The 19,847-nt window shown below is 40.6% G+C and overlaps 1 long non-coding RNA gene across 1 annotated transcript; it reads left to right on the top strand.

The window, feature by feature from the left end:
• Nucleotides 1–310: 310 nt before the first annotated feature.
• LOC136237213 (uncharacterized) lies at nucleotides 311–19,847 on the top strand. Its single transcript, XR_010692345.1, has 4 exons — nucleotides 311–451; nucleotides 15,295–15,324; nucleotides 19,382–19,526; nucleotides 19,579–19,847. It is a non-coding gene; the product is annotated as an uncharacterized lncRNA (long non-coding RNA).

The following is a 19,847-nucleotide window of genomic DNA, read 5'->3' as shown; positions in this document are numbered from 1 at the left end:
TACCTTCATCACTTCAAAATGTTGGTACTATTCAAGATCACGTTGTAACACAAATGCTGATGTTTCTCCAGCAATACCATTGCCGTAGAGCTTATTATTGTTTGTCTTTAGATAGCAACTTTCCAGATGGATCCAAAATCATGGAACACACTGGCTATGAATATACTTACTGTACAGTGATAAAATCAGTTAATAACTTTTTTTATTTAGACAATTAGTTCCACTTCAGAGAAAGTGATGACCCTGCTAAAATGACCATGTTCCCTCTCCTTAGAAATGATGTGCCACGTGTGCCATTCACTGAAAATTCTGGAAAGCTACTTTTCTTTTGTCTGGGAGAAAATACTATGGTATACCTGTTGCATCACTCTGGGAGGAGTTGGAACAGTTTGGCAACAAGTATTCTTTACATGTTTCAGTAACCACTGCTTTTCCAAGTGTAGATTATGAGGTACAGTGTCTATATACTGTATAATAGTTGTGTTATTAGACAATCATACTCTGTAGCTAGCTTTTAAAAGAAAAACGAAACAAGCAAGTAAAATGCATGCTCCAAAGCCAACTAGGGAGTTTTGAGGCTTGCTATACCAAAATGATTCAACTTAAAAATAATGCTTTTTGATGATTTTGTCCTCTTAACCAGTAAAGATAACAAAACATACAAATAGTATAATTCAAAACAGACAAAAGAACGCTGCTATCAGAATACATAAGTTAGTTTGAGACGGGGTGTTATATCAAAGGGTGACAACCAAGAAATGGCTGCAGCGATGACTTATCGCAAAGTGATTGCATAATTATATCATTGTAGCTGTTACTTGGCCATATCTAGAGTGGATTATAATGGTCGGCCATCGGACATTTACCGACCAATTAGCTCGAAGACTGCCCAATTACCTACTGAACCGGTCAAGGATGGCTGACTGATTTCTGCAGAAAATTGATATACTCTAATAGAACAGTCAGTGACTCTAATAGAGCAGTCGAACAGCTTTTAAAAAGGTGTACCTAAAAGATTCAAAAAGTTGAAGAAAAAATTTGGAGAATTGAACCCTGCACCCTTCAATGAAGTACAATCTGCACCATTCTACCACATGCTCATACACTGTTTTAGTGGTTTCTAAAGGAGTTTTAAATGTCCTGCAGTTAAAACCATAACTGATATAGATACAGTACATGTCACAAATCATCGCATTGGATAATTTCATATCAGATCATCATAATGTTATTATATGTAGTTTGTTGCCTCAGCAACAAACAAAAGTTAACAGGCTAGCTTCCTGGACTGGTGGGTCAGGAGCAGAAATCAACTTTTAGCACCATCTGTCATCTGGTTGCATAAGTGCATATCATAATTAAATTCCACATTCCTTTATAGTAGTGGAATTGAGTTGTATCTGCCACAATTGTCTAATTGTGTCATCTGTGCATTTGGTGCCCGGTTTTAGTTTCTCAGCAATTAGAGGTCGAACTAGAGAAGTTGGAGGTCTAACTAGAGAAGTTTAACAGGATAAACCGTCGTCGGTCATTCTGAGCTGCTGCTGCTGCTGCTAGAGAAGTCATGCATAAGCTGCTTGACTGACTCGGATCGCTAAGTTACGCCAGTGAAATCCCTCACCACCAGCTTGCAACCTCCTAGCTGCTCCGCTACAAAACCAGCTAAGTCACACTGCATGTGTATAACTGTCTTAATTTAAATATAGCTATTGCATTATTCAACTATCAACTGACCGCGTGACGTAAAATAGCAATGTAAAATAGTGGGTTTACCGGCTCACGCGGGCTTGTTTTCAATAGCGATAGCGTTAGCTATCACCTAACCAGCAACGCGTCCCGATATTGCTGTGAGGGGTTGCTCAGACAACCACTGATCGTGCGGAGGGGCTTGTCGAGGCGCTGGACCTGGCTCTCGGGCGGTCCTTCGCTCCGCCGGATTGGCTGTCGTAGCTTGGATCCCTTGGCGGAGCGGAAGTCCAGAAACCTGCGTCATGCCGAGGAACTCTTTGAAGCTGCAGGCTGACGTAACAACACATACAAGCTGACGAAACTCCACCTGTCACTGGTCAGGCTTCCTATGCGACTCCCACAGTGTCATCTCAACATACCAACGCAACCGCCAGTCACAGTGACGCCGCGGCTACAATGAACAACGAGTCACTGCGTCTACTTTTGTCACAATACAGCTTGCAAACCTGTTGCACCCAAATACCTGTCACAGGTCACCGTTGCTATTTCCAGTCCACAGGCTTCCCTGGCACAACTCGTGCTTCCTACTTCTGGAACAACAGTGACTCCTACCTCTCAACCAGCAGTCGACCCGAACATATTTCCTCAGCTGCAGTCTACAGCTAGCAACCAAAGCTCCTCAATCAACAACAACTTACACTTCAGGCCATGTCCCGCTGTTCTGGCCATCTTCGGGTAGCCTCAACCAGCTACAACTGCATACCCAAGAACTAGCCATTCTTGGTACTACTCATCCTCCTCCACTAATAGCTCCACTACCGGCACATTTGCGCACTGGAATCCTTGTGGAGTAGTACATAGAATTCAATAGCTCGTTCGCCCATGCCATATCCTCTGTACCCGACACACCCACCACTCAGCAGCATATATGCAAATGTTTTTCATGCGGAAAATATCATCTCAGAGTGATGTGCTTCAACTTACCCCAATCCCCACCCACTCCAAAAATCAACTCCTTTGCCTCATGGATGGTGGCCTGGAACATGTATGTCTCCACCATTCTTCTAGCTAAACTATCCCGAGTGCTAGAAATGTTCAGCTACCAGTGCATTATACTCCTTAAACTATTGTTGCACCGATACACATTTTTCACATTAATTTTATCAATATCAATATTTGCCTATTCTTGTAAAGGTTATGCTGATGTTCAGTCCTTCAGAAGAAGGAAGGGGAGCAGGATATCACCTAAATTAAATTGCAAATGTAATGATAATGTAATCAATGTAGTTAATTGAGTGTGCATACGATTTTACAATGTTGTTGAAGTATTGCCACTAACCCCTTCATGGAAAAGAAGCCAAGTGGTTATAAAATAGCTAAGCCAGCTTATCAAACAGTGTTTCTGGTGGGATTCAAGACCATTTGCGAAAAGTGATTGACTCATTACGTGGGGTGCCAATAAATATCCACAGCCTACTATAGCCTGGCAGCCATACTTACAAAAAAAAAAGCCTACATAGTTATAAACAGTTAAGTGTTGTATGCTGCATTTCACAGCTTTACTTTCACCTGTTCATTACCGTCATCAATGATTGATTGTGGGTTTTAGTTAATCAACGAAATATCTCCACTTTGTAACTGATACTGCTACTTGTAAAATTAGCTAATATCGGCTTTTACCGATAATTCAACCCAATTATTAGTGCAACGCAACTTTAAACTTCCAACCTGCCCCCTAGCAGTCCATCCTATCTTCCCACCACAATCACTCGTGTAAATCTGCTGTGATTTGACCAACCTAATAACTTGCCAACACGCCAACTTATTTGCGGGGATTCCCCTACCCAGCATACGTAAGTAGGGTGCATGCACCCCACTACTACAGTACCACTCACTCTTGAGTGTGAACTATGCAATCACCGTGACAAGGCTTTTGTACAGCTGTTCTTATCAAACATTTGACAGGGGTGTAACTTCAGTTACACAGCCCCACACCAATGGCGTAACTAAACCCGGGCCCAGGCCCGGGTGTCAGCAATCAAGTCATGCCCACGGAATTAGTAATAGAGTAGTAGAAAAAAACTATTTTACCGAATAATCGATCGAGACCTTGCACACATTTTTGGCTGCAAAACAGCTATATTACCTTTCGTTATTGTGAAATCACTTCAAACTGCCAAGTTATTGGTATAAGCGCCTCTAGAAATAATTATCACTTCGATAATTTAGCTACTCAAATAGCTTCACTTGTGAATACGATTTCAACTTATTGCACTGGGCCCTGGTGTCGGTACAAGTCTGGTTACGCCACTGCCCCACACTCCATGGACACAGCGCACAACTTACAATCTGCGTTTGTGAACCCATCTGTTTTGGGCGATCCTCTTGCTCAGAACGCATTCAAACTAGAACCTTTCATTGCCCTCACCTGTATGCACCTGTGGGTTTCAGCAGTAACAATTTTATAGATCCCTCTGCATGTGTTCTTAATTACTATGCAGTAGATATGCTCCATAGTTAACAAGGTTGGAACCCTGATAATCACTAATAATCCTTATTACATTTGAACACTTCACGAAGATCCCTGATATTTTATTCAACTCAAACTCTTCATTCTGTGCATTATCCCAACATGTCACCAGGATACATTAACAAATGTACTAGAGTTATGCGTCATATTTAATTTGTAGCACTTGTTACCATCATGCATATTCATGTGTAGGTTCACATTACCCTGCATAACTTGGGTTTGTGTGCATAGTGATACGGCCGCTGAAGCTAATCATGTAGTTTCATTGAAAATATATGGGTACATAGAATATCACCAGAGGATACATTGTATTCACATAAAACATGTCACAGATTTATGGTTGTGCACATCCCATAGCCATGGTAAGTAGAATAATATTTGTCATCAAATCTTACGGTCAGTACATAAGAAGTTATTCAAAGGGGGGCAGCAGCACAACTTGATGGCTTGTCCCAGTAGTGGTAGACACCATTTATGGTTTCAACACGACCACTGTGATAATAATATACAGATACATATTGATTATATACTACTACTACTATATACATTACATCATTCATAGATTCTGATGTCATTAAGGGTTAATTACCATCACATGTGGCAGTATTACATAGTCATAATGCAACAGTAATGAATGGTATGGTAAATCAGAGTTACACTCAATGGAATTATTGGATTTTGTCACTCATGATGTTGTATTCATTGTGAGCTTTGATATTGTATGTGTACATTAATAGTACTGGAACATTAATTTAAGTATGACAAATAGACACAAGTTCTGCAAAAATATACATCATCATGTGTTATGTTTTATATCACTGTTAACAACTATTTTGGGGGAAATTGGGCGCAAATTGCTGGACTTAGTTAAAAGTAATTCAGTCCAAAGATGCGTGTGTTATCACTAATGCGACATAACAATAAATGCTATGTTCAAACTGGTTACGTTTGTTGCAACTAAATGTGCCTATGTTTGTTGCGGAAGAAATGTGGTTATATGTTGTGATTATATGTGCTTATGTGTTGCGATTATATGTGCGATATTTGTTGCGACTAAATGTGGCTATGTGTTGCGATTACATGTGGTTATTTGTTGCAATGTGCGTAATGTTTGTTGCGACTGAATGTTTGTAATGTTTGTTGCGACTGAATGTTCGTAATGTTTGTTGCGACTAAATGTTGTAATGTTTGTTGCGACTTAATGTTTGTAATGTTTGTTCCGACTAGATGTTTGTAATGTGGGCTGTCACTTAATGTTGGTAATGCTAGAGTGTTGTAATGTAATGTTGGGTATAGGTACTGTGGGCCGTGAGTACTGTTGGGTATAGGCACTATTGGGTAAAGTTACAATTGGGCATAAGTACTGTTGGGCGTAAGTACTGTTGGGCATAAGCACTGTTGGGTGTATGTACTGTTGGGCGTTATTAATGTCTTGTAAGTTACATCATCAATGTTAGCATTAAGCGTGGCACAACTGGGACAGTGATAACACACGATTCCCTTTCAAGCAAATGCGCCTCACCTCAGTTGCCCTACCTCCCCCAAAGAGTTGTATGTACGTATGTGTGTACATGTATGTGATGTGATGTTTCTATGTAGTTATCATGTGAAGTAATGTGTTAGAGCTCAGTGCGGTGGAAGGGTAGTTTGTGTAGGGCATGCCGTAACGTGCCGTGATGTGTCATGAAGGTAGCATGTTAACACAGATTTATTATGTATGTGGTTTAACAAATGTAACCTTCTGAAGGAGTTTTGGGTGTCAAAATACTCACATCCAAGATTTGATAATCCTTTTTTTTCAGGGGTATGCCCCAATTTGGCATGCTTACACATGCTGCTAAGCATTGCCATACAATGTCAGATCATGTCAGATCAACTTTGTCTTTGATCTGACATAATGTCAGATCAATGAAGACTAGTTATAATCCTCTCTGGCCATATCACATATTTTTCAAACCAGGTCAAGTGTATTGTGTTGATTGAATTATGTGAGGAGTTATCAGAGATAGGAGCAACTTCCAACATTAGAAAAATGGCTCTTTGCTCTTGATTTTCCATCCATGCATCCAGACTTGGAGTACTAGCCAACTGCCACCTGCAAACAATATTATGAAAACGGGTGTGAAATGAATCAGTACTTATAACGACAAATAATTAGTAATGCTTTCTAATCACCTTAGTAGTGTATTGGACTTGGCCACCCACTGCTTCATGATAGGCATTATATGGAACAATATATGCAAAATAGCTATAGTCTGCTATATTATCCACCATGTGGTGAGATCTATATAAATGAAGCTGAAAAGCCATCCATCTGACTGTCTGCATTCCATTTGAGTTCACACACTTTTCTTACCAGCTGCTGAATGTATCAAAGCAGTTTTTGTGTCAATAGAAATGTGCATCATCTTTGAGTAATAGCCCATATTTTATAAGTTTCTAAGTGTTGCCCTTTCATCTATGATCTGTTGAAGATAGTAGAGCACTGTAAAAACTGCTGATACAAAGCTGTAGTGTTTGTGCATTGACCTCTTAATCCAAATATTCTGTCAGTCCCTAGTTTGATCCAGCACCAAGACTTTAGTCACACCTTTGTTATATTTTTTACTCTGGCTTTTAAATGGAGTCCATTGAATGTGATTGCATGTGATCATTAATATTTGAATTGTGGTGAGATGCCAAAGTAAAATTGTTTTGTGCTAAGTGACTTGAACAACATCAAAGGTGAGTCTTGGTTAAGGAAGTATAGGTAGACAGCATAAGCAATGTTAGCTGGCAGCCATCTTGCCCATTTACCATATCACTGTTTCATGTGAACCTAATACCTTAACAGACTGGATTTATTGAGTGAAGAATACATGTACATGGCACATTAATTGCTGACATTTGTGGTCATAATGTGTAGCAACCTTGTTGTCATGCTCTTAGACTATTGATTCCACAAATGGGCCAGGTCACATGTATCTTTATCATTCTTCTGTAATTGTTAGCTATAAAGGCTACTGAGATGGAGAAGAGAGCAGTTTTATTTCTGGTAGTGGATTAGGTTCTATGTGATAGTTAGACTTCAAGATACAGGGCTCTACAGAATTTAGTAACCCAAAAGGTCCTGTGTTGCAGTGCCCAAGAAAAGAGAGGGCACTACTACAGGATCTGAGTGTTTATAAATTCCATAGAATCCTGTGTTTGAAGTCTACCTTATTTAGACCATTATGGCCAGGTATAATGCAACTCCAATGTGATGCAGAAAATACTATGCTTTAGAGATAAAATACTTGAAATTCATTGGCTACTTAGATCCCTTGCTTTTGTCTCAATAGATCCTCAATGCAAAACATAACAATTACATGCCTGTAGCATTGGCAACCCATGGGTGTTTAACTGGAAAACGAGTGCCATATCAATTAGAGTGACAGTTTCTACTAATGAACGTCATGTTACAAGCAGCTGTGAAGGTACAACAATGAGCTGGGATGTTTGAGGCTTCATGTACAATGGGTTCATGTCTTACTGAGCTACTGTGCACAGTTTACATGTACATATTATGTACATATGTACACAGTACATACAGTCTTCATCATTGAGCTGAGTCCTATAAAAAGCTAAAAATGAAAAAGCGGAAATATGATTTTTCTCTAGTAAAATAGCATTTCAGCCAACCAGATGATTAGTGATGACAGCAAAGGTGTCAATGTGTGGTTAGTGCTTCATTGCAAATCAAGGAAAAGACTATGTACTTTTATGGGTTCCCTATAGGAAATGTGTAGTAGTGAAAACTTTGATTGGTTGTATTAAGGTGTCAGACATTTGAATGTTTAGGTTTTGAAATACATTTAGGTAGTTATACAAAAGAGCCAACTCGTGTAATTCCAGCCATGAACTGCTGACTGTAGCATAACCAGCAGTGGCACTCCAACAGCTAAACCAGTTGACTATCATCAGGAGCTTATGAGCCGCCAAAGGCAGCGAAAGAGCATGAAACTCGGTTCCATCACAACCCAAATTACGTCACGTTTTTTGAATAAATTGCTACGAGTGTCGCGCACAATTAGTATACAGTAGAGATTTTACTTTCCTTTTATGGAAACTAATCGCTAATGAATTTGGATTTTGATGGCACCCAGCAGGCTACGTAAGTTTCATGCTCCTTCGGTGGCTCATAAGCTCCTGCTATCATATATAGTAGGGACCACAAAGGAGTGGGTGCGGCCCATGAAAAAACGTCACCCAAAAACCAGCCTCATTTTTCCCTGACGACAATGAGGCAGTATTGGTTAGGTAAAACTAAGTCTTCAGATCGACCTGAAACGCTTTCAACAAGTTGCTACGAAATTTTATAAAAAAAATATTAAACAGAATTTTCTATTAACTGACTGCAGGGGCGTAGCCAGCCAATATTTGAACTTAACTACACACACACAAGAAACACGCTCACTTTTATGTGAGACATTATCAACAAAAAAAATGAAAAGTGTATGCACACAAGGCCTACAGCTTCCTATGCTAGAGGGAAAACAAATGCTGCTTGCATGCATGCAAACATTTACTAGCTATATGCTATTCTATTAAACTTGTAGGGCAAGCATCCACCAATGATCGTCGTAGCCGAGCATCACGTGACATCAAACTGCTGAACCAACAAGAACCAACAATGTAAACAGTTCATCACATATTTACTACAATCAACTGGCAGTATAGCTTACAGACCAACCACCACAGCGATATGTATTGCTTTTTCAAATAAATGCCACATGGCCCCAATTGAAGGCCAGGGGAGCTGATTTATGAACTATAAGTCCTATCACAAATATCAGCATGCCAATAAAGCTTCTTCCCAGACTTATAGCAGCCAATGTGCATTTTGCATGAATCTGGTATAAACCACAACTCGGTTAATCTGCACAAATTGTGCATGTGACACTTCATAATGACTTTACCTTTTCTCCATTTCCAGCTCCATATTCCATTATTGTTATCTAGAAGAGTACGTTTTCCCATTTTCTTTCATCAGCAGTAAGTTAGGCTATATGGTACTTTCCTTATCTGAAACGAAATCTTTTGCTGCCAGCACCATCCACACTGAATTCTACCAACGATTATCACTCACTGTGACTTAGAGATACAGTACCACGACTATAGTGTACCACACTTCGACTCCATTTTAAATTTAGAATTTAAACCACGCCAAGGAGCTCGAGCATGGCACGTGCGTCTACAAGAAGTGTAATTATAGGGACTTCCCAAGGGATTTTCCGCGTGATGGATCACGTGATACACCATCTATCTCGATCCCTTCTTTGAAGTCATGGTTCAACAAATGAGGTACACGTTTACGATTTACAGTGGTTGTTGTGTGTGCTACTGTGAATCCTCACATGAATCTTAAGCTACTTGTGATGGTTGGGAAAAGGTTTGTGATGGTTGGGCAAGAAACTGTGATAGTTGGGCAAATGCCTGCCCATGCCCACCCTTGGCTACGCCCCTGACCGACTGAGTAACTGACTGATGCCTTCAGACAAGCATAACTCTATAACGGCTAAGGCTACATGCTTGCACTGTTCTATGTCATTTTGGCACAATGCATTCTTCATGGACTTACCAGTGTCCTTCTTTGTGTCCCATTCATCTTTGCTGACAGCGAAGAGTATTGATTTGGTGGTAGCTAGCTTGTGATGGCTTCCCTTCTTAACGGAAAATCATCCGTATTTTTCATAGTGGCTACTTTGATTGCAGAGGTGCTTTTCGAACAGTTCTTGATTCATACTGCTGTGTAGTAGGTTGAACATAGCTGACAACAAAGCATAATGGATGCTTCACTTTTCAGATGATAATTAACATAGCTGGCCAATTCTTTCACAGTATGCATGGGTTCACCAGTCATAATAACATTATTTACAAAAAAATTAACTAACAAGTACACAAAAAAATGGAATTTTCAACTAGAGTAGGGACCATAGCACATTGATATAAAGTACTGAAACAAGCTGGAGTAGTGCATGATATTAAATCACAGTAAGAAGTGCTATATCTCTACTGTGCATTTCCATTATGGTATATTGAGCACAGTAGGGATATAATACTTCTTGTTGTTTTACTGTGATTTAATATCATGCACTACTCCAGCTTGTTTCAGCAATGTGGTATGGTCCCTACTCTAGTTGAAAATTCCACAAAAAAAAATTGTGTAATTGTGCATGTATGTGTATGACTTGCACAAATCATATCTTTTACCATAATAACCTATTTAATTTATAAAGTCGTATGTTGGTGTAATCCCCCCAATTGTTGTATGATATCTCTTGTAGGTTGACTACACTGTATGTACTGTATAGGCAGAAATTTTGGCGTGGGATTAAATTTGGCGATTTGGCAAATGGTTACAAAATTGCCTATATTGGCCGTGCTTACCCAAACCCGGGTGCATGATTGGCATAATTTGGGAAACAATGGGCAGCCCAGAACATGGCTAAGTGAAGTGCCTGTCCAAGTTAGTACACGGTTTCTGCATTACACTTGTCATCTCATGACCGTGGCTATTATATAACGAGCATCATGGTCAATCTACCTGGCCAAGCAGCTTCACTGCGCCCAATTTCCCCAAAATTCAGTAGCAGGTACACACATGCACGCACGCACGCACACGCGCACGCACACACACACACACACACCCCCATACAACGGGAGCAACATAGATGCAATAAGCATCTCAAACAGTACACCTGCAATGAGCATATCAAGCAGCACACATACAATGTGCATATCGAGCAGTACACATACAATGAGCATATCGAGCAGTACACATACAATGAGCATATCAAGCAGCACATGAGTACCATAAGTCAACATATCATGTTAGTAGAGATTATTGTGCCATGGCCGCCTTGTCTGTATCAGAGATGTTGGCGTGAGCTAGGAGTGCAGGTATGGAATGTATCATTGCGGAGAGGAGTGTATATATACTTGGTATGCATTGCTACTCCATCTCCCTAATATCTTGATTAGCCAATCCGGTATCCCTGCTGCAGCAGCAGTGGTTGCTGCACCACTTCTTAAGCTGTGGCTGGAATATTGATGATGACTGCACTTAGTTTTCAGCTAAAGGTGGCGAATGGTATTTGTCAAGTGCTGCCTGTCTAATGGGGAAAATCTTCCACCCTTGAACACTGGTGAGTCATCTTGGAGTGGTAGAATTGCTGAAACATGAAGTTGAAGTGCTCTGACGGGGCATGTGGATTTACCTCTAGCATGAATAGCAATGGTATGGCTATGTCTAAAAGGATCAGTTTTAGACTGCTCTATCAGCACTGTGTATCTGTCCCCAGTAAGCTGTATGTGGCGCCAAGTCAGATTTGGGGTTACAAATTAGCTAGCTCTCAGGAACCCATAAAATGCTAGCATGAAGGCTGCCCAGAGCAGATGCTTCTCCAGGGGGGAGAATGAAGGATCCAGACTAAGTTGAGACTTCAGTGTCTGAAAGACAGTGATGGTTATTGGTAGGCGAGTGTGTGACGATACCCCTTGTGATCGTTTGATGCCAGTGCACAATAGGTGGAGCAGCTCATCCTTCATGGGGTCCTCAAAGCCTCTCTCTATGTGACCCAGGCGTATGCCAGCAAGGTATACCTTGATAGTTTTGTATGACACCTGGCATGCCATGTAACAGCAAAAATAACGTAAGGTAAAGTGGTGAGGCTGGAAAGGCTGTAACTGTGTATCAGTTGCAGAATTGCTGAAGGGCTCTCACTCCTGCTTGATACGTTCTCCTTGTGGATGGAGCAACCCCTAAGGATTGATAATGGTTGAGCAATCCCTCAAGAACTGGATCGGCCATGCACGGATGGTATTGGGGTTGATGGCTGCTCTCGGAGCAAGTTAGTGGAAACGGTGGACCTGAAAGCGAGAGAGAGCATCAGCAATGCAGTTATCTGTGCCAGCTATATGAGTAACAATTACATGTATGTTATATTGTGCTGCACAAAAATAGAACATCCGGACAAGGGACATGACTTCAGGGCAGTTAGTGGTGCCTTTTCTCCAAATCTCTACTACAGCCTGATTATTGCAATGAACCAAGACCTTCTTTCTAGGCCAATGGTGGCCCCAGGTGTTCACTGCAGAAGCTATAGCAAATAGTTCCTTCCAGACTATGCCTCTGTCTACTTGGTCACTTGACCAGTGTGACTGAATCCAATGTCCAGACCAATAGGCCCCCCAGCCAAGGCTACCTGATGCATCTGTAAACAGAGACATAGACGGAGAGGTGGACCAAGTGCTTTCCAGGATATATGATGTGCCATTCCAAGTGGGGAGGAAGGCTAGGCACCAGTCATGCGTTGTGCTTAAGCGTAGGTGGTGGTGCATGCGTGACACTTTGCAGCTAAGGTATATGAGTCAGCGTAGAAATATTCTGCCTGCTGGGACTACGTACCTTGTAAGCAAAGGATAGTTTTCCAACTAAGGACAGCAGTTGATGTTTTGTGCATTTATCCTTCTTCATGAGTGATTGTATTGATAAGATAAGGTCAGCTTTTCGCTCTGGTGAGATACTGGCTGTCATGTTCTCAGTGTCAATAACAATCCCCAGGAACATGAGTCGGGTTGATGGACCTTCAATCTTAGAAGTCTTGACGGGAGCATTAATATTGTTACATAGGGAGAGCATTGCTTGCAGGTTGTCTGAGCATTCCTCTGTACCGGGAGAGCCAGCAGCGAAGAAATCATCTAGATAATGGAGTACATGGCGTACACCATGGTTGTGCTGGAGGGACCAGTGGATGGCATCAGCTAACTGATTAAATAGAAAAGGTGCAGATCGAAGGCCAAAAGGCTGGCAGATGTCAATATAGAATTGGTCTTGTCATTGGATACCTAGAAGGTTCCAGTCTTCTGGTCTTACTGGAACAAGACGTAATGCATTCGTAAGGTCTATTTTTGCCATTATAGTACCCTTACCAAGGGCAGATACGATTGCAAATGCATCATCAACTGAGCAGTAAGAAAGTGCATAATCCTCTGGATTTATGGAGTCATTGATGCTGGATCCATATGGGGCAGACAAATAGTAAATTGCACGCCAGCCACCATCATGCTTAGGGACCAAGCCCAGTCCTGAGCAGTGGAAGTTCGGAAGTGGTGGAGTCTGGAATGGACCCAGCATGTGACCCATGTTGCATTCTTCAGTGATGTTGGCATCCAGTATGCTAGGGTTTTGGAGTGAAGAGGGAAGGTTGCTGCTGGAATGTGTAAATTGTGGTCCAGTGTAGCCAATGTCACAACCATGCTCTAGGTTGTGAATTAAAGTGCGCACAAAGGTTTGATCAGGGTGAAGCACTAGTTCATTTTGTAGAACATGCAGGTTGATTGGTGTGCAGGGCTTTGAGTTAAGATGACGTGCACTGATAAGATACTGCAATTGCCATGGCAGGTGCTTTGCATGCGAGTGCAATAACTTTGGAGTGTTAGTGCATACGTTAAGTGGTGGGTGTGGTGCTTCAGTGTGGAAAGCAGTGGTGCAAGAGTGCTCTGAGGGGTATGCTCCAAAGTTGTGGTGTCAGGAGTGTGTGAGTGTTCTAGCCCTTTAGTGCACGAGGTGTGTTCTAAAAGGTTAGTATTAGCAGCGGTTAGTAAGTTGTCTAAACCTTTACTGCACAAGTTGTGTTGTAGAAGTTTAGTGTGTGGGTGTGCTAAAGCTTCAGTGCACGAGGTGTGTTCTGAAGCTTCATTTCCAAAGGCATGGGTGTACTCTAAATGGAGTAAAGGTTGAACGCCTGGCTGCCTGAATGTAAGCAATGGTCTATAAGGGGCTTAGTCACACTCAAAAATGAGCGGTCGCCGTGACCTGAGGTTGGCCTCACTGGTTTTTGGGTGGCTGGTCTCCTGTCAGGACAGGAGATGCGAGGATGGGGACCCTTACATGTAAAGCAGATGTGTTGAAAAGTGCATGCATTTCTGGTGCACTGCCCGTTGTTAAATTCACCGCATATTGAAGCTCCGGATGTTCTGCGATTTGGTGGTCTAGAGCGTTGCGAGCTGTCACGAAAGGGCGAGTGAGGGCGGTTGTCTGGGTAGTGGTTTTTAGCCCCACAGTAATTAAGGGCATGGCCACCGTTGTGAAGTGTTGGGGTTGGACATGTTTTCATACCACAATTCTTGATGGCGCTGATCCCAACGAAGGTAGGGGTTAGAAGCAGCCATTGTACGAAACTGCCCATCTCAGTGCTTGATCATTATTAATCAACAAAGATTGTATTAATATGCGTGGCATTCAACCTATCGTGAAGTTACAGGTATCTACCTAGCATAAGCACTTCAATAAGTTTGCGGTGTCTAAATATGCCACTCAAGGAAAGTGGTGATAGGAAAATTTTTGGTTTCATTGCATGGAGAAGGAAGAAGACTAACCTGATTGAAGATAAAAGCCAGAAAGACCCCCAAAAATAACGTGTGCTGCTTAAAATGGCAGCGGCTCCTTTAAAAATCATCCAAGAAACATCTTTGAAAATCTCCTTTATGGAATCGTATTAGTCCATCTGACATCAAATGCAGCATCAAAACAGGAAAAGACTTACAGACGGCTGTGCATGGGCTCATTCCTTCAAGGGGTTTACCCTGTGGGCATGACATAAGTTTGACCTTATTTTACACAAATAACCAGTCATAACTCTGTGATTCTTTATTGGGTTCCCACCAAACATGGTACCGTTGTAATGAGCCCTTAAAGTGTGCCAAGTTTTAGCTTGATCAGGGTATGCATTTATATCTTATTGCAGATTTTGCAAAGTGTGCGAAAAGAAGTAAAAGAAAAAACTGAAAAAAAAATTTTTTGGCCACTCGTATCACGGAAATGGCTGGGGAAATTTTCTTATGTATACTCCCCTACTGCACAGGCACTTGTTGTAGCAAATATAACTGTAGATGGAGTAGACATCATAGGAGTTAAATTTTAGAGTAAATTTTAATGAAAGTTAGAGCACAATTTACTATGTAGCCTAGCCAGTCTGTTTTAAAGCTACTTTTGTATCTTATACTAATGCAAAATTCTCACAAGTGTGTAATATAGTTTGTTTTCACCACTGTAGATCAACCACTATCACCAGCTGACTCCACAGGTATGTGCATACTATAGTTTAATAATTTTACATCTTACTGACTGAGAGATTTTGTACACAATTTACAAGTGTGCAATCATACAGACCAAAAGGATCATGAACTTTTCTGGCTAAAAATATCACCCTAAAACCAGCCTCACAATACCTGCATGGAACCTTAGCAGTATTAACACAAGAAAAAATATTCAGTGAAATTTTCTACTGACCGACTGCCTGACTGATTGATGCCTTCAGACAAGTGTAAGTTGATATCGGTTAAGACTATGGGCTTGATTTTTTTCACTATATGACGTTGCTTCAGCCTGTTGATATACCGCAGAACATACACCTGTACAATGCAATGCTTCATGGACTTACCTGTGTCCTCCGGCCTTTATGTCCCAATTATCTTTGCTGATAGCACAAGTTGTCAATTTGCAGTAGTACTGCAGGATTGTTTCCCCACACACTTGTAACAGAATTTGTCCGAGTTTTCTGTTGTGACTGGATTGATTACAGATGTCTTTCTCGTAGTGTTCTTAATTTGTTTGTAACACTGTGTAATGGGCTGAACATAGCTAAAAACAAAAAAACAAACTCAGACAATGTGCGCCATTCTCCTAATGCAACACATGCATGTTTACCAGTTATAATAATGTGACAAAAAGTAAACAAACAAGTACAAGTAAAAATTAAGATCAAGGAAAACAAGGGAAGTCACCTACATGTACCTGAAGTATACTAATGGACATTTAATCATTTCAAACCGAATTAGAGATTAAATGTCCACTAGTATATATCTTCAGGTGTATGCAACCTCCCTGACTGAAATAGGATTAAATGTCCATTAGTATATCTTCATACAACTTGATTTTGCTGTTGGAACATAATGTTAATAATTGTTTGTTTTAGTACCACCAACTACATCATCACAACAAAATGTAATTTGCTTGGATGAAATCAATTAAATTCTTTGTAATGTGTGCAGCTTAATATATTTTTTCTTTTGCACAGCTGTCTATTGAAATTTGAATATTAAACGTGTACAATTGTTTTACTAGGTGTGCTAAAGACACTTAAATCACAAATAGCAGGGGTATAATGTATTTCGCGAAGTGGACTCATAGACTGGACTCACAGACTGGACTCACAGACTGGACTTATGGACTGACAGCTTTTAACCAATAATCTAGGTATTATCCATCTCTTGCAACACTGGGGACACCGCTATCGAGTTACAACTGCTGGTACTGCTCTTCCTTACAAGTCGTGGAACTAGAATGTGCACTAATTAATTAAAACATACTTACGATACACATGTACTAGCAGTGATAAAGCGTGATAGAGGTTATTGTTGTAGCGTACATGTTTTCCTTTGTTGCTAGCACTGGTGTCAGGGCTGTAGTGATGAGCCAGTTTATTTGCATAGCCTCATCACCTCGACCACACGGTGGTCTACCTGCTAAGAATAATTATTGGTTCATCTTGACCTACAGCCCTAACATTAGTGCTAAAGCAACAGAAGAAAACATCTATGCTACAACAATAGCCTCTATCACGCTTTATCACTGCTGGTACGCCATGCAGAGATGCCTAGGTTCACAATCACTTGGCAGTGAGATTGCCCTGCATGACCAGATGTAAATTTATTAATGTACCACAGAACATTGTTATCTTAGGAAGGCTCTGTACAAAACTTACCATGCACAAAGCAACATACAAGTTAATAGAGTAATTGTCATTTACAGGATATAATGGTGTAATGCATATTAACTGGTAGTTTCTCATAGTGCATAAACTTAATGTATCTATTATATTAGTGCAGGTGGATAGCTAAACTAGCTTCATTTATTTTCCCTCAAATTCAGCTGCGGTCACTTCATGTCAGTCTCATTAGTAGCTGTCAACTTCAGATAGAACCCATCACACAATGAATGGTAGTACTGCCACACACTCCATCCTTGTAAGCTAGCCTGTATAATGCCTACGTAGCTACTTTTTAGTGCTATTTATTGTTTTAAAATAGAAGTAAGCGTCTTTAAGCATAATTACTGTATTCAGTTATAAGCGCAATTAGTTGAACTTGGAGCTTGTGATTGATGACAAATGTTGAGAAGAGTATAGCCACTCTGCAATGCGTGAGATTAGCAGTTTTGCGCATGTGAGCATGAGATCGCATGCAGATGAGTGAGACTCATGCCCACTGTGTGAGACCTTGTATGGTAAGTGTATTCTAATTAATTAGTACATGCGCTAGTGCCATGACTTGTAAGGAAGAGCAGTACCAGCAGTTGTAGCTCGATAGTAGTGTCTTCAGTGCTGCAAGAGATGGATAATTCCTGGATTATTGTTTAAAAGCTGTTTCCAGCTCAGTCCGTGAGTCCAGTTCATGAGTCCAGTCTGTGAAATACATTACGCCCAAGGAATACACTCTATAATAGAGCTGGGACGAATATTGAAATTTACCTTCAAACATTCGCTAATAAAATGTTTGAACATTCGAAGCTTCGGTATTGGCTTTCAAGTTACAGGTTTTCTTGTATTTATACACATCCTTCTTAAATTTTATTTTTCTGATCCTGTCTAATAAGTTTGTAAGCATTTGGAAAGTGCATAGCAGCAGTACTGAATGATGCAATCAATCAATTGCAAATAGGCATTCCGCTATACTGCAATCATGCATAGATAAACACCAAGTAATAGCTAAAAGGACGTTTTCCATGCATTATCTATCACATTACAAGGTGTTAAGGCTGCAACTATGGTAGCAAGCTGAACTTTGACTGGCCACCCACTGCAGGGAACCTGCTAGCAGATCTCCTAGTGGATTTTAAAGCATCATGCTCCAAAAATCAAATGCGTACCATTTTCTAATAGTACCGGGTCTACATAGCTACTCAGTGCTTGATAGTCGGACAACTACCATAATTTATTACTCTAGAGTTCTACAATTTATACACTTGAATGTGCATAATTCAACAAAATTTGTGCTTGCAAAGCTACACAGTACACATGCCACAAGTCAAAGCTACCAATCAGACAGGTGGGCTTGTGCTTCAACCATCACTGTTTGTCTAGGATTTGCTCGTGGTCACCACAAGCCATAAACAAATTACCTACATGCCAGAGCCTTTGACACCAGCCCTAGCTGAATAGCTAGCCACAAGTCATTACTACTGATCAGTACTTTTATCGATGTGTTATGGTCCCTACTCTAGTTGAATAAAATTCCAATTTTTTTGTGTACTTGTATCAAATAGCTTTGTTACAGTCACTCACTCTTCTGTTAAGGTAATTATATCGTACTCATGCATTTTGACGACCATAGAGTGACAGTTTTCTCTCCTTAAGCTATGTTGTATTACAGTCTGAAGTGTATTTATTTGGAAGCAATAAAAAGCTGTAGAGAGTCATGACTCCTGTATTTCAAGCAGCCTCAGTGCAAAGCTTACCTTTGTGGAAGTTTACTACAGGCTTAGCACAGTTTCTATATATGTGACCCGCTGAACAAAATCCCAACTAGTTTGCATAGCTAATTCTGTTTTTGAGAAATACCTCATTGAAATACATTGGGTAAAAAACGCGTACTACAAAAACCTGCAGATTTTTTAGCAGACACCAAGCATTACAAGGTGGTGGCACTCCAATATATCCTGTACTCTGATCTTCGTCCTCGGTCAAAACGAAAGTCAAAAGTCAAGCAAGAAATTTGCAATACAGTGTAGGTCAAAAGACAAGTTTGATTGTAAAGTGAATGCCACAATTAATACTTAACATAACTTATAATTTTTTTTACGAAAATGTACAAAAATTTGGTCAAGAGTTGAGCATGGATTTTAATGTAAGTCAAGGATCAAGGCTTATTTTTCAAGTTTGACAACATTGACCGAGGATGAAGGTGGGAGTACAGGGTATATTGGAGTGCCACCCCTAACACTACAGCATGCACTCTTTCTGTATGGGAGAGTACACCATCAAAATATTCCTGTAATGAGTGCAGCATGATATCTTTATTATTCATCCTCTTTTTTAAGTTTTGAACATACATAATGTTAAGTGTGTGCAATTATTTTATTAGGGGAGGCTGATGAGGCACCTGCAGGCTCTTCCAACAGAGTTAATAGTTCATATCATGTCATTTTTAACAGCACGTGAACGTGTGGACGTACGACGATGTGTCTCCAACAGACTATGAACTGTGTGCGAAATACCATCACTGTGGAGTGAGTTTGTGTGGCCTTATTACCACTCTGGTGATGAACGTTGTGTTAATAGTGTATTGAGGGTGTGTGGAGTAGCTATCAAGCTTCTTTCCCTGATCACGTGACACCAGCAACACTTGTGAAAATGACCAAACATTGTAGCAATGTTGAGCTTGAGTATACCAACGACCAATTGCAAGTTGGACCCTGAGCAAATAGAACAAGTTGTACAACACTTGGGTTGTCTACAGAGGCTGGATATCCAGTGGGATTACGCAGCTTCTATATTCACTGTGTGCAGGTATAAACCTTAAAGAACTAACAATCAGATTGGATAAGAGA

This window comes from Dysidea avara, chromosome 10, assembly GCF_963678975.1.
Source record: "Dysidea avara chromosome 10, odDysAvar1.4, whole genome shotgun sequence".
Lineage (NCBI taxonomy): Eukaryota > Metazoa > Porifera > Demospongiae > Dictyoceratida > Dysideidae > Dysidea > Dysidea avara.
Note: the sequence above shows the minus strand (reverse complement) of the source record. Positions and strands in the feature narration are given on the sequence as shown.